Source organism: Rhipicephalus sanguineus, chromosome 2, assembly GCF_013339695.2.
Source record: "Rhipicephalus sanguineus isolate Rsan-2018 chromosome 2, BIME_Rsan_1.4, whole genome shotgun sequence".
Classification (NCBI taxonomy): domain Eukaryota; kingdom Metazoa; phylum Arthropoda; class Arachnida; order Ixodida; family Ixodidae; genus Rhipicephalus; species Rhipicephalus sanguineus.
In genome coordinates, this window is record NC_051177.1 from 225,859,761 (window position 1) to 225,871,916 (window position 12,156).

General features: G+C 51.0%; 1 protein-coding gene across 3 annotated transcripts in view; it reads right to left on the bottom strand.

The window, feature by feature from the left end:
• Positions 1-12,156, bottom strand: part of LOC119384136 (synembryn-A) — a 545,950-nt gene that overhangs the window by 26,319 nt on the left and 507,475 nt on the right. The window lies entirely within an intron of this gene.

Consider the following 12,156-nt stretch of genomic DNA (forward strand, 5'->3'; position numbering starts at 1 on the left):
TTTCGGCTTAGGTCTCCACTGAGTAATGCATCCTAAGTTCAGTGTCTTTCCAATGAATGAGCGGCAACATTCCCGGTATTTTTCTTGGTTAGAGTAGAACGTGCACATTACGCGTCATTCGGTATGTCCGTCCTGTAACTCGTGTGTATCTCCTCAATTCATCTAAATGCAGCGGGTACTCGAATGTCCCCCAGCGACATTTTAGCAAAATGTAAGTCAGCGGACTGCCTCGCAAACCGCGAGGGGGCAGTGTTTGACTATAAGTATATAGCTTTAGGTGGTTTAAGCTTCTCTAAAGTTTGGCTTCTCAAGGGGCTAGACGACGGGTTGGCCGCGTGTTCCGACCATTTGTTCCGCCAAAGCTCCAACTGTTCTGAATAGCTTGGCGACTTATTCACTGCTGCAGTACCCCCAATTTAGCTTATTTATCGAGGCATTTTCCACTGTTCTCGGTTAGCGTGTGCAATGAAAACAATTGCTATAAACATTCTACATTGTCTACCTGTTCATTATTAACGCATCGGATTAACACGTGTAGATGTAAGTGACTATAAGAAAGGGTCGGTGGCGTCCTTTATCATATCAGTTCACACTTAAAAAGTGTAAGTCTCACTAATGATCGGTTCCTGCAAGAATTCTGTCGTGTTACCGTCAATGAACCTTTTAATCATTTTAATTCATATAAGGGTACGTAAAGCTGTCTACAAACAGCACTTTCACGGTTTTCGCCCAAAGTTTACCACACCTTTACCTTTGAAACGAGCCGACAGGGATGGAAGGATATCATGAGCGCTTCATTCATTCACCCTTGCGCCACCACGCACATCTTGCGGCTAGTCGGAGAAGCAGCACCATGCACTCCCATGATGAAGCGGGCGATACAACTGGCATTGAGAAACGTCAATATAATTGAAGGGTCTTGGATGGTACTGTATTCTACCGAGCTATACGTGAGTGGAAAGTTTTATTCCTATGTATGCCGCACATATCTAGGATGGCGACTTTTTTGGCGAAATTTGTAAAAAAAAAATGGCGACTTTTGGCGACTTTTTGCTCGTCGTTTGGCGACATTTTCTCGAAAGTCAGTGGCAACCCTGTCACTGACTGACTGTGTCGGGATTGCTTTGTATTCTCAGTATCATTTTTGTGTTGTCAAAACCATTCACTACGGGGTTCAAGACAATAGAGAGTTTGAGAATTGGGGACCCAAGACGCTGGGACCCCAAGCTGCGTTGGGCAGCCTCCTCTTGTGTTCGGATGATCAGCGGAGTTTGAGAATTGGGCCAACGCAGGCTGCGTTGGGTCAAGCGCTCGGAGCGCCACGCGTGACGAAATTTAAAATCATGCGAGACGCGGGCCATACTGCGCCGTGGCCCGCGCTGCGTCTGTGTCTTCTTGCTGGTGACCCAAGACGCCTCGGGGCCCCACGCTAGTTTTCAATTTTTGCGTCTCGGGTCAACGCGAGCGCAAGAGCCCAGGAGTGGCTTGGGTTCTGCGCATGCGCCCTGGCGGCTCGCAAGCTTCTTGGTTCCCCAATTCTCAAACTCTCTAATTAGAGCCCAGCTCTTAGGCGTCCGTTCCTGCGTTGAGCGGCATCGCCGTTGGCGTCGGCGGCCCGGTAAGCCCACGATATGCATACAACTACTCCATTTACACAAACGCGCTGATCCACCTCGTAAGATTCCCATGGCTTAAAGCCGAAAAATGCAGCATAGGCAGCTGACAGCTTTTCACGGAACCGATTCCAGCAATGCGCGGGATCTGCAGGATTAGGGTGAAAATTGAATATACGAACAGCGCAACTGACAAGGACAGAGGAACGTAACAACACACAGCGCTGACTTTCAACAATGATTTAATAGCGGAGCGAAGTAAATATATAGTGAAAAATTCGGCAGATCCCACGTACCGTGGGAGTCGATGTATGCGAAGCATGCGGCGGGTAGGTGACTGTGGCGTAACTTTTTTTACCGAGCGACACGTTACAAAATGACGCTAAAGATTTGTATAACTTTTATACGCACACTTATATATGTTGAAGAGCCGCATATGTGTTATATAACCAGTTGTACGGTAGGGTAACGCTGCCAATGGGAACGTGGGTATTACCAACACCAGAAGCGGTAAGCTGATATGTAGTACTTATACATGTCCCGAGAACGCACGCACGTTTCACGAACCCGTGTGCATGTGTGCAAGAAGTTCTTGACAGTTCTTGAACAAGGGCATCATCACCGTGATCAGTGAGCACCAGCAGCTGGTCATGACTTGTTATAGGATCCGGTCGTGATCGGGGTGACCAGGGGTCCATGTGTAGTGAAGTATGTGGTATAGTAGAGCTGTTGGAATTCGTGGATGCCTCGGTCATTTCGTCGACGAATTGTCTGTCGACAGAGCCGGCGACATGTCGGAACCTGAAGCCACCCTTCGCGTTGGTGAGGTATTGGCCGTCGAGGCTGGTAGGCCTACGTAGACCAACTTCAATGGATGGCGCTTGTCGCATTCGTAGACTACCTGGGTGTATGTGGCCTACGTGGGCTAGACTACAAAGCGGCTGTCAATCAATCTGGCATCATCCTCGGTCAGCATGAGGCCATCGCCCAGCCTCGTAAGAAATGAAGAGGACACCGCGTCGTTCTGGTGGACGAAGTGCACTTTACGGTGCGGTGATGTGGATATCATATGTGACTTTCGCTAATGTGTTCCTCCGGGGTCGAGCAATACTTCAATATAGCTTGCTGAATCATAGGAATACAAACGTAATGTTTATTATACTGCTATAAAAGCGGAGCCAACACTGGAACTACAGACGTTAATCTGATATGACGTCTGTATCATAGAAGTACACATCGTAGGAGTATCTTGTAGTGTCTATTGCTTTCTTGTCTAATTAGATAGCCAGCACCACAACCACAATTGACGTTGCACCGATACTACGCCTGCGTAGGCTGTTTTCCCAAACCAGTTTATAGACCTGGCGTGGCTCAGTGGTAGAATACCTGATTGCCACGCAGAATGCTTGGGTTCGATTCCTGCTGGGATCCTAATTTTCATTCCTTTCCATTCGTTGAGTCAACGCTGCCGATATTGGTTTTCCTTAACGTTCTAGCATTTAAGTTACCAATGTCTGTTGTCGCCGTTCCAGGGAAGATATAAACTGTCAATCACCTGTGGCGCACACCCGTACACCGTGACCCGTGGTAAACGGGTATGTGCCATACCTGTCTAGCGGAAAGGGTTTGACGACGTACGCGACAGGATTTTAACGTTATTCATGTCATGACCCGGCAATCATATTCGTCAAATCCTCTTACCCTACCATGCAAATTTTGGTCTACACCAAGTTAAGGAGGCGATCACGAGAGCACCCAGACGTAGGCGGCTAGATAGATAGATAGATAGATAGATACGTAGATAGAAACGCTCAAAGTGCCAGAGGTTCGCTAAGAAATGCTTCGCATTTAAAAACGCGGGGCGAAAATTTTTGTGTCAGGACTCCTTCAAGGTTAAGTGGCACGGAACATTGCAAAACAACGGCCTATCACCGCAAACAAACGGGCTGACTGAACAACTGAACAAGACGATTGCAGGCATGCTGTCAATATATGTAGTCATTGACCACAAGAACTGGGACGATATCCTGCCTTACGTCACCTTTGAATATAATACTGCAATTCAAGAAAGTACAGGTTTCACCCATTTTCGCTTAGTCCACGGTCGAGAGGTTACCACAATGCTGGACGCCATGCTCCTCCCCGACAACATAGGAATGTCTTCCACGGATGCTGCGATGTTCGCTCAACGCACCGAGGAGGCCCGCCAACTCGCGCGACGCCGTATTCAGCGTCGCCAAACTGCAGACGCACGCCGCTACAATCTTCGTCACCTAGAAGTTACGTTCAATCCTGGTGATGAAGTCCGGGTGTGGACCCCCATCAGACAGCGCGGCCGTTCAGAAAAGCTGCTGCGCCGCTACTTCGGCCCTTACAAGATTGTACGACGTCTCAGCGACGTTACTTATGAAGTTCTCCCAGAAGGCACCTCGAGACGTTCCCGTCGCCTTCCACGTGTATGTGCCGCAGCGGGATGGTATGTGTCATTACCCCATCTACCAAAGAAGCATCGTCTCGATGCTGTATATGAGGGCAAAAAAGAAAACGAAGAAGGATACAATATAAGCGAAATAAATGTGTCGTGACACAAAATAACGTAGTCTGCTGCTATCAAACAATGAGTCAAATAACAGGAAAGAACAAAACGAAAAAGAGAAAACAAGAGGACACACGCTAAGTCGTCAGTAAAGTCAATGTCACTCCACAGTCGAGTCACAGCGAGAAAAGTACGGTTTCAGCCTAGAAACATGGATGACTTCAGTTTGTACACACACACACACACACACACACACACACACACACACACACACACACACACACACACACACACAGTGGCGTACCAACTTGTTCGCGAGTGGGGGCTGGCCTCCCTCACTTCATATGTATATATATATATATATATATATATATATATATATATATATATATACCGTGCCGTGACTGTCGCCATTACTCATTGTCGTTGAGTGCTGTCTATTAAACACCTTAACAATTTGGTGGAGAGTGCTCTGCTCCCATTCAATGCCCCTGGAGCTCCGATCCTGTACCCTGCCATCTACCATGCCTCAAGACGCCGCCCAGCAAACGCCTCCTCTCGCAACGAGCACATGTCCCGGTGTCCCCCGTATACGCGATCCACCTATCTTCACTGGCGCCGATAGCACCGACGTGGAGGACTGGCTCGCAATTTACGAGCGCGTCAGCATCCCCAACAAATGGGACGAGGAAGGCAAGTTAAGCAACTTGGTATTCTACCTCGCGGGCGTAGCAAGCTTGTGGTACAACAACCACGCGTCCGATTTTGCGACTTGGTCCGATTTCAAGACCGCCGTCATCAGCGTTTTTGGCCGCCCAGCAGTTCGTAAGCTGCAAGCCGAACAGCGCTTACGTGAGCGATCTCAGCAGGCCGGTGAATCGTTCACAAGTTATATCGAAGACGTCTTAGACTTGTGTAAGAAGGCCAACGGAACCATGTCTGAGTCTGACAAGATCCGGAACGTGATGAAAGGCATTGACGACGATGCCTTCACCATCATCATCATCATCATCATCAGCCTGTCTACGCCCACTGCAGGGCAAAGGCCTCTCCCATGTTCCGCCAATCAACCCGGTCCTGTGCTTTCTGCTGCCACGTAATACCTGCAAACTTCTTAATCTCATCTACCCACCTAATTTTCTGTCTCCCCCTCACGCGTTTGCCATCTCTTGGAATCCAGTCAGTTACCCTTAATGACCACCGGTTATCCTGCCGACGTGCTACGTGCCCGGCCCATATCCATTTCTTCTTCTTGATTTCAACTATGATGTCCTTAACCCCCGTTTGTTCCCTGACCCACTCTGCTCTCTTCCTGTCTCTTAAGGTTACACCTATCATTTTCCTTTCCATCGCTCGCTGCGTCGTCCTCAATTTAAGTTGAACCCTCTTTGTAAGTCTCCAGGTTTCTGCTCCGTAGGTAAGTACCGGTAAGATGCAGCTGTTATATACCTTCCTCTTGAGGGATAGTGGTAGATTACCATTCATGATTTGATAATGCTTGCCGAATGAGCCCCAACCCATCCTTATTCTTCTAGTTATTTCACTCTCATGGCCTTCACCATGCTGCTCGCCAAAAACCCTGGCACAGTGGCCGAGGTCATAACGCTATGCCAGAGCTACGAGGAGCTCCGCCGGCAGCGTTCGATGACCCGTCGCTCCCCATCACGCGACGCAGAGCTTGCTGGCTTGGCGGCAATATCTGACCAGGCCGCGTTGCTGGCAGAAGTCAAGTCGCTCGTGCGCGAGGAAATTGCACGCCAGGTCTCTCTCCTCGCCTTTGCCCATCCGCCGCACGTTCAACAGTCGTCGACCACCCTTCTTCCTCCTCTCCGCCGAGAATTGAACAGGAAATTGCGGAGGTCATGCCTGAGTACCACCCGCAACCTCCGGCTCCTGCGCCCCAGAGTTACGCTCAAGTTGTCGCCAGGACGCCCCAAGTAATTCCTGCGGCTGCCCCAATGAGTTACGCCGAAGCCGCCGCTAGACCTCCGTTCTTTGAGGCGGGTGTGCCGGCTACATATGCTGACGCCATCCCTCGGCCCCGACTGCAGCCCGCCATGCAGTCATTTCAGCAGCCGACCAGTCAATCGCGTCCTGCGACATGGGCGGGACCTACCCCGACGAACCGATGGCGCACCCCCGACAACCGGCCCATCTGCTTTGCTTGCGGTTACGCCGGTCACGTGGCACGTTATTGTCAACGCGTGCAGCCGCCTCGAGTCGCGTCACCTGTCACCAGCCAGTCAAGCCGCGCATTCTACGACCCACCTCCACCTATGTCGCCGACGTCACGCCCACCACCAGCTACTCGCCGCTCTCCGTCTCCACGACGTACGTCACTGTCACCCATGCGGCCACGTTCGGTCGCACGAGAGCAGGAAAACTAGTCGTCGCAGTCCAGGAGGCAAGGGCTGCGACGCTATCGAACTGTGAAAGCCCTCAGCGGAGTCCATCGAATGTAATCGACGTGCTTGTGGACGGTGTTCGCGCATTGGCCCTTATCGATACTGGAGCCGCTGTATCCGTTATGGACGCAAAACTTTGCCGCTTACTTCGAAAAGTGATGACGCCGCTTTCTGGGATGTCCCTCCGTACTGCGAGCTCCCAGAGTATGCATCCTACAGCAGTATGCACTGCTCGCGTCGTCATTCAGGACGTTCTGTACGACGTCGAGTTCATCGTAATTGCCGCATGCTCTCACGACGTCATCCTGGGATGGGATTTCCTCTCCCGCCACGACGCCGTAATTCGTTGCGCACAAGCCGACATCGAACTCTCACCATTCTCACATTTGACGCCGACAGACAGTCCATCGGCAGTGAGCAAGATCCTCGTCAAAGACGATACGAAAGTGCCTCCAAACTCGTCAACGGCTGTGTCGGTCTACTGCGCCGGTCTCTCCGACACCATGGCACTCCTTTCGCCGTCTGCCCGCGTCTGCACTAGGAAAGGGTTGCTGGTACCTTTCGCGACCGTGCGAGTCACTCAGGGCAGCACCGCTATTTTTGTTACCAACACATCCCCGTGCATTGTTACGTTGGTTGGAGGGGAATGTCTCGGCAAAGTGGAATCCGTTCAAGACGCACAAGTTCTGGACGCACCCGATGACTCGCTCTGTACCAGTTCCTGATGTATTTGGTCCCTCCATACTGATTTGGTCCCTCCAAATACTGATGTATTTGGTCCCTCCATTGCTGACAGCCTTACGTCGGTCCAGCGTTCGCAGCTTCTGTGCTTGTTGGATGAATTTCGTCATTCTTTCGATGTCGGGCAACCATCCCTCGACCGCACGTCCGCTGTTACGCATCGCATCGACACTGGCGCCCAACCACCATTGCGGCAACGTCCATATCGCGTGTCTCCCACAGAACGCCGGGTAATTAACGAGCAAGTGGACGATATGCTTCGACGCGATGTAATTCGGCCCTCCGACAGCCCATGGGCGTCTCCTGTTGTTCTCGTTGCGAAGAAGGACGGTTCTGTGCGGTTCTGTGTGGACAACCGACGGCTCAACAAGGTCATCCGCAAGGATGTTTATCCACTGCCGCGAATCGACGACGCGATTGACAGCCTCCAAGGAGCAGAATTCTTTTCATCTCTCGATTTGCGCTCGGGGTACTGGCAAGTACCCATGGCTGATGACGCTCGACCAAAGACAGCCTTTGTCACGCCCGACGGCTTGTACGAGTTCAACGTCATGCCGTTCGGTCTGTGTAATGCGCCCGCGACCTTCGAGCGCATGATGGACACCGTTCTGCGCAACTTGAAATGGCACACGTGCCTGTGTTACCTGGACGACGTCGTCGTCTTCGCTCCGGACTTCTCCACGCACCTCCAACGTCTGCGGCATGTCTTGACCCGTTTGAGCAACGCCGGCCTCCAACTGAATCTGAAGAAGTGCCGATTTGCGGCACGGCAGCTGACAATCCTCGGCTACGTCGTGTCCAAAGACGGAATCCTTCCCGATCCGGCCAAGCTTCGGGCCGTGGCCGAATTTCCCAAACCTACGTCCGTCAAAGTACTGCGCAGTTTCGTCGGACTGTGTTCATACTTTCGACGCTTCATACGAAACTATGCCGCCATCATATCGCCGCTGACGAAGCTCCTTGGAAGTAACGGACCCCTAAATTCGTGGTCGTCCGAGTGTGACGACGCGTTCGCAAAGCTCCGTCGTTTGTTGACGTCTCCTCCTATACTACGCCACTACGACCCTACGGCCCCAACGGAGGTACACACGGACGCCAGCGGTGTAGGCCTCGGCGCTGTCCTTGCGCAACGCAAACCAGGGTTCCCCGAATATGTCGTGGCATACGCAAGCCGTACGCTTACCAGAGCCGAGACCAATTACTCAGTCACGGAAAAAGAGTGCCTGGCGATCATATGGGCCCTTACAAAGTTTCGACCTTATTTGTATGGTCGCCCATTTGATGTCGTCACCGACCATCATGCACTATGCTGGCTGTCGTCATTGAAGGATCCCTCAGGCCGTCTCGCCCGCTGGGCACTTCGCCTGCAGGACTACGACATCCGCGTGCTGTACCGCAACGGACGCCAGCATGCTGACGCCGACGCCCTCTCGCGCTCTCCCTTGCCTGACGACAATGCCCCCTGCTCAGTATCTCACATAGCTGTTGCTTCGATCAGCGTTCACACTATCGCTACCGAACAGCGCAAGGATAAATGGATCACCTCGCTGATCGACTTGCTCACTGATCCGACGGCAACACCATCCACTCGCGCGTTGCGTCGTCAAGCCCACCATTTCGCCGTTCGTGACGACCTCCTGCACCGACGCAATTACAACGCCGACGGCCGCCAGTGGCTACTAGTGATACCCCGCAGTCTGCGTTCTGAAATATGCGAGGCCTTCCACTCTGACCCGCAATGCGCGCACTCTGGGGTATCCAAAACTTACCACCGCATTCGACAACGATACTTCTGGCGTGGGATGTACCGCTACGTGCAGAAGTTCGTTCGCTCCTGCCTCGATTGCCAACGCCGAAAACCTGCAACGCACGTGTCGTCAGCAGGTCTACAGCCATTACCTTGCCCTAACCGTCCGTTCGGGCGCGTGGGCATCGACTTGTATGGACCACTTCCTATGACTTCGGCTGGTAACCGCTGGGCCATCGTCGCTGTTGACCATCTAACGCGATACGCCGAAACCGCCGCCCTCCCAGCGGCTACTGCGCGCGATGTTGCCTCCTTCCTACTACACCGATTCATCCTGCGTCACGGTCCACCCCAAGAGCTTCTCAGCGACCGAGGCCGTGTCTTCTTATCGGAAGTCGTGGAAGCCATTCTGAAAGAGTGTCATGCTGTTCACCGCAAAACTACTGCTTACCACCCGCAGACGAATGGCCTAACCGAACGCTTTAACCGAACGCTCGGCGACATGCTGTCAATGTACGTCGCCGCCGATCACACCAATTGGGATGCCATTCTGCCCTTCGTCACCTACGCCTATAACACCGCCCCTCAGAGCACTACTGGTTTTTCACCGTTCTTCTTACTGTACGGAAGGCACCCGTCGCACACCATCGACACGATACTTCCATACAAGCCGGATCCATCTGAGTGTGCGCCTATTTCTGACACAGCCAGGCTCGCTGAAGAGTGTCGCGAGCTTGCCAAGACATTTACGACGCAGGAACAAGAGCTGCAGAAGAGCATTCGCGATGGCACGACTACTTCTGAACCCACGTTCCTCCCTGGAGCGCTCGTATGGCTCTCGGTCCCTACCACTGCGAGTGGCCTTTCTTCAAAACTACTGCCGAAATACGAAGGCCCATACCGGGTCGTCGAGCGCACATCCCCGGTCAACTACTTGATCGAACCCATCGAACCAGCTTCGGACATGCGCCGTCGAGGGCGCGACATTGTCAACGTGGAGCGCCTCAAGGCCTACTATGACCCACTCATAGTGACGAGTTGTTAAGTCGCCGGACGGCTCCCTTTTCGTACCCGGGGTAATTGTAGAGAAGCCTTGGGACATGGTAATGGGTTACCCTCTCCAGCGCCTTCTAGTGGGTCGTCCTCTTTGGTTGCTTGAAGAAGAACGCCGCTCGCGCAGGGAGTTCGTGCCTTGCCGTGACTGTCGCCATTACTCATTGTCGTTGAGTGCTGTCTATTAAACACCTCAACAATATATATATATATATATATATATATATATAGGAAGAGAAAGAGAGAGATAGGGAGAGAGAACTGCATTCGCTCTCAATTTGATGTGATCTTTCATATACAGATTTAAAATTTGGTTAGCAGTGTTTAATAAGATTATAGAAAGAGTAGTCAGTCCTACGTAGCATGCACTGGGACAACCACATATATATGGGTTATGCATGTGATAGTATTGCAAGCAAGTTTTTATACATCACCTCCACAACTTTATGCAAGAATACAATTATGTCGATGGCATCCTCGCCAGTAGTATAGATTTGTATTATTCAATGAAATTTCGTTAACATCTAGAAACTGCTCACTAATAATTGCGCTTTTTATTTAGGACGACTGCCAGTTGGGCATGTTGGTAAAGGTTCATGATGAAACAAGCGCAATATACACGGAGACTGAGAAAGGACACAGGAAGGAGCAACTGAAGTTTTTTTATTTCGGAAGAACATTCTTATATATGCATCACATGAATGCCCGACACTACAAACCGCCCTCATTATCACAAACAGCGCGAATCAACGAAAGGCTGCCACGATAACCGATGGCATACAGCAGGTAAGCACGTGCTAACCCCCCCCCCCCCCAAGAAAAAAAACAAGTAAAGAAATGCACTAATTCATGTAACGTCCAAAAAAGCAAATTCAGTATCTGTTAGCGGAACAGACGCCTGGCTGACGCACCTATCGCCATCTATCTTAATTCGGAACGCTTCAATTATTTCTCTCATCGTTCGCTTCTTGTGCTTGTCGATTATTTCTGTGTCACACAGTTTTGGCTAGCAAGTGCATCGCTAAGTGCGAGTACGGGGCCCCCTTTAGTGACCTGTCATGTTCGCGAAGGCGCACATTGAGGCAACGACCTGTTTGGCCGATGTATTCCTTTCCACATGTGAAAGCAATTCCGTACACGACATCTTTTTTGCTGCACTCAACATACCTCCTGCCATGTTTTATGCCACATCGATCTGTTTCTTCCTGGCCTTTCTTTGTGGCCAACCTTTGTACTGCCGGCCAAATTTTTGACAATTTGTTTTTCGCTGAAAAAGCAACCCGCACCCCATACCTTGACGCAACTTTTTTCAACCAATGTGAAGCGTTATGTAGATAAGGGATGGCCACTATCCGCTCTGTACCACCCTCAACTTGTTTGTCCCCGTCTCTTGTGCTGCTTATTGTCTTCTTCACTTCTCGGCGATTCTTTTCACAAGCCAAGAGGAGACACTCATCTGGACAACCGGCTCCCCTGAAGCGCTCAATCTGCGCGGAAACACTGTCATTCATCGAATGCACGCACGATTTTGTGAGGGCGGCTTTTATGCAGGAAGTTGCGATCCCGTTCTTTACTATCTTTGAATGTTCTGAATGATAGTTTAGCAAAGGTTTTTCCGATCTGGGGTGATACATCCAACACGTGTGAAAGGAACAAAACCTAATCACTAGGTCCAGAAACTGAATGCATCGTTCTTTTGGCACTTTAATAATAATATCTGGGGTTTTACGTCCCAAAACCAAGATATGATTATGAGAGACGCCGTAGTGGAGGGCTCCGGAAATTTCGACCTACTGGTGTTCTTTAACGTGCACCTAAATCTAAGTACACGGGCCTCTACCATTTCGCCTCCATCGAAATGCGACCGCCGCGGCCGGGATCGAACCCGCGACCTTTGGGTCAGCAGCCGAGCACCGTAACCGCTATACCACCGCGGCGGACGTTCTTTTGGCACTTTAAAGGTATACTGTAGGCCGCACCCGTATTTCTTGTCAAAACATTCACTATAGCGTGCTCGTATCCGGATTTTCTTTTACCAAAACAAGGTAGTTATCCACGAAT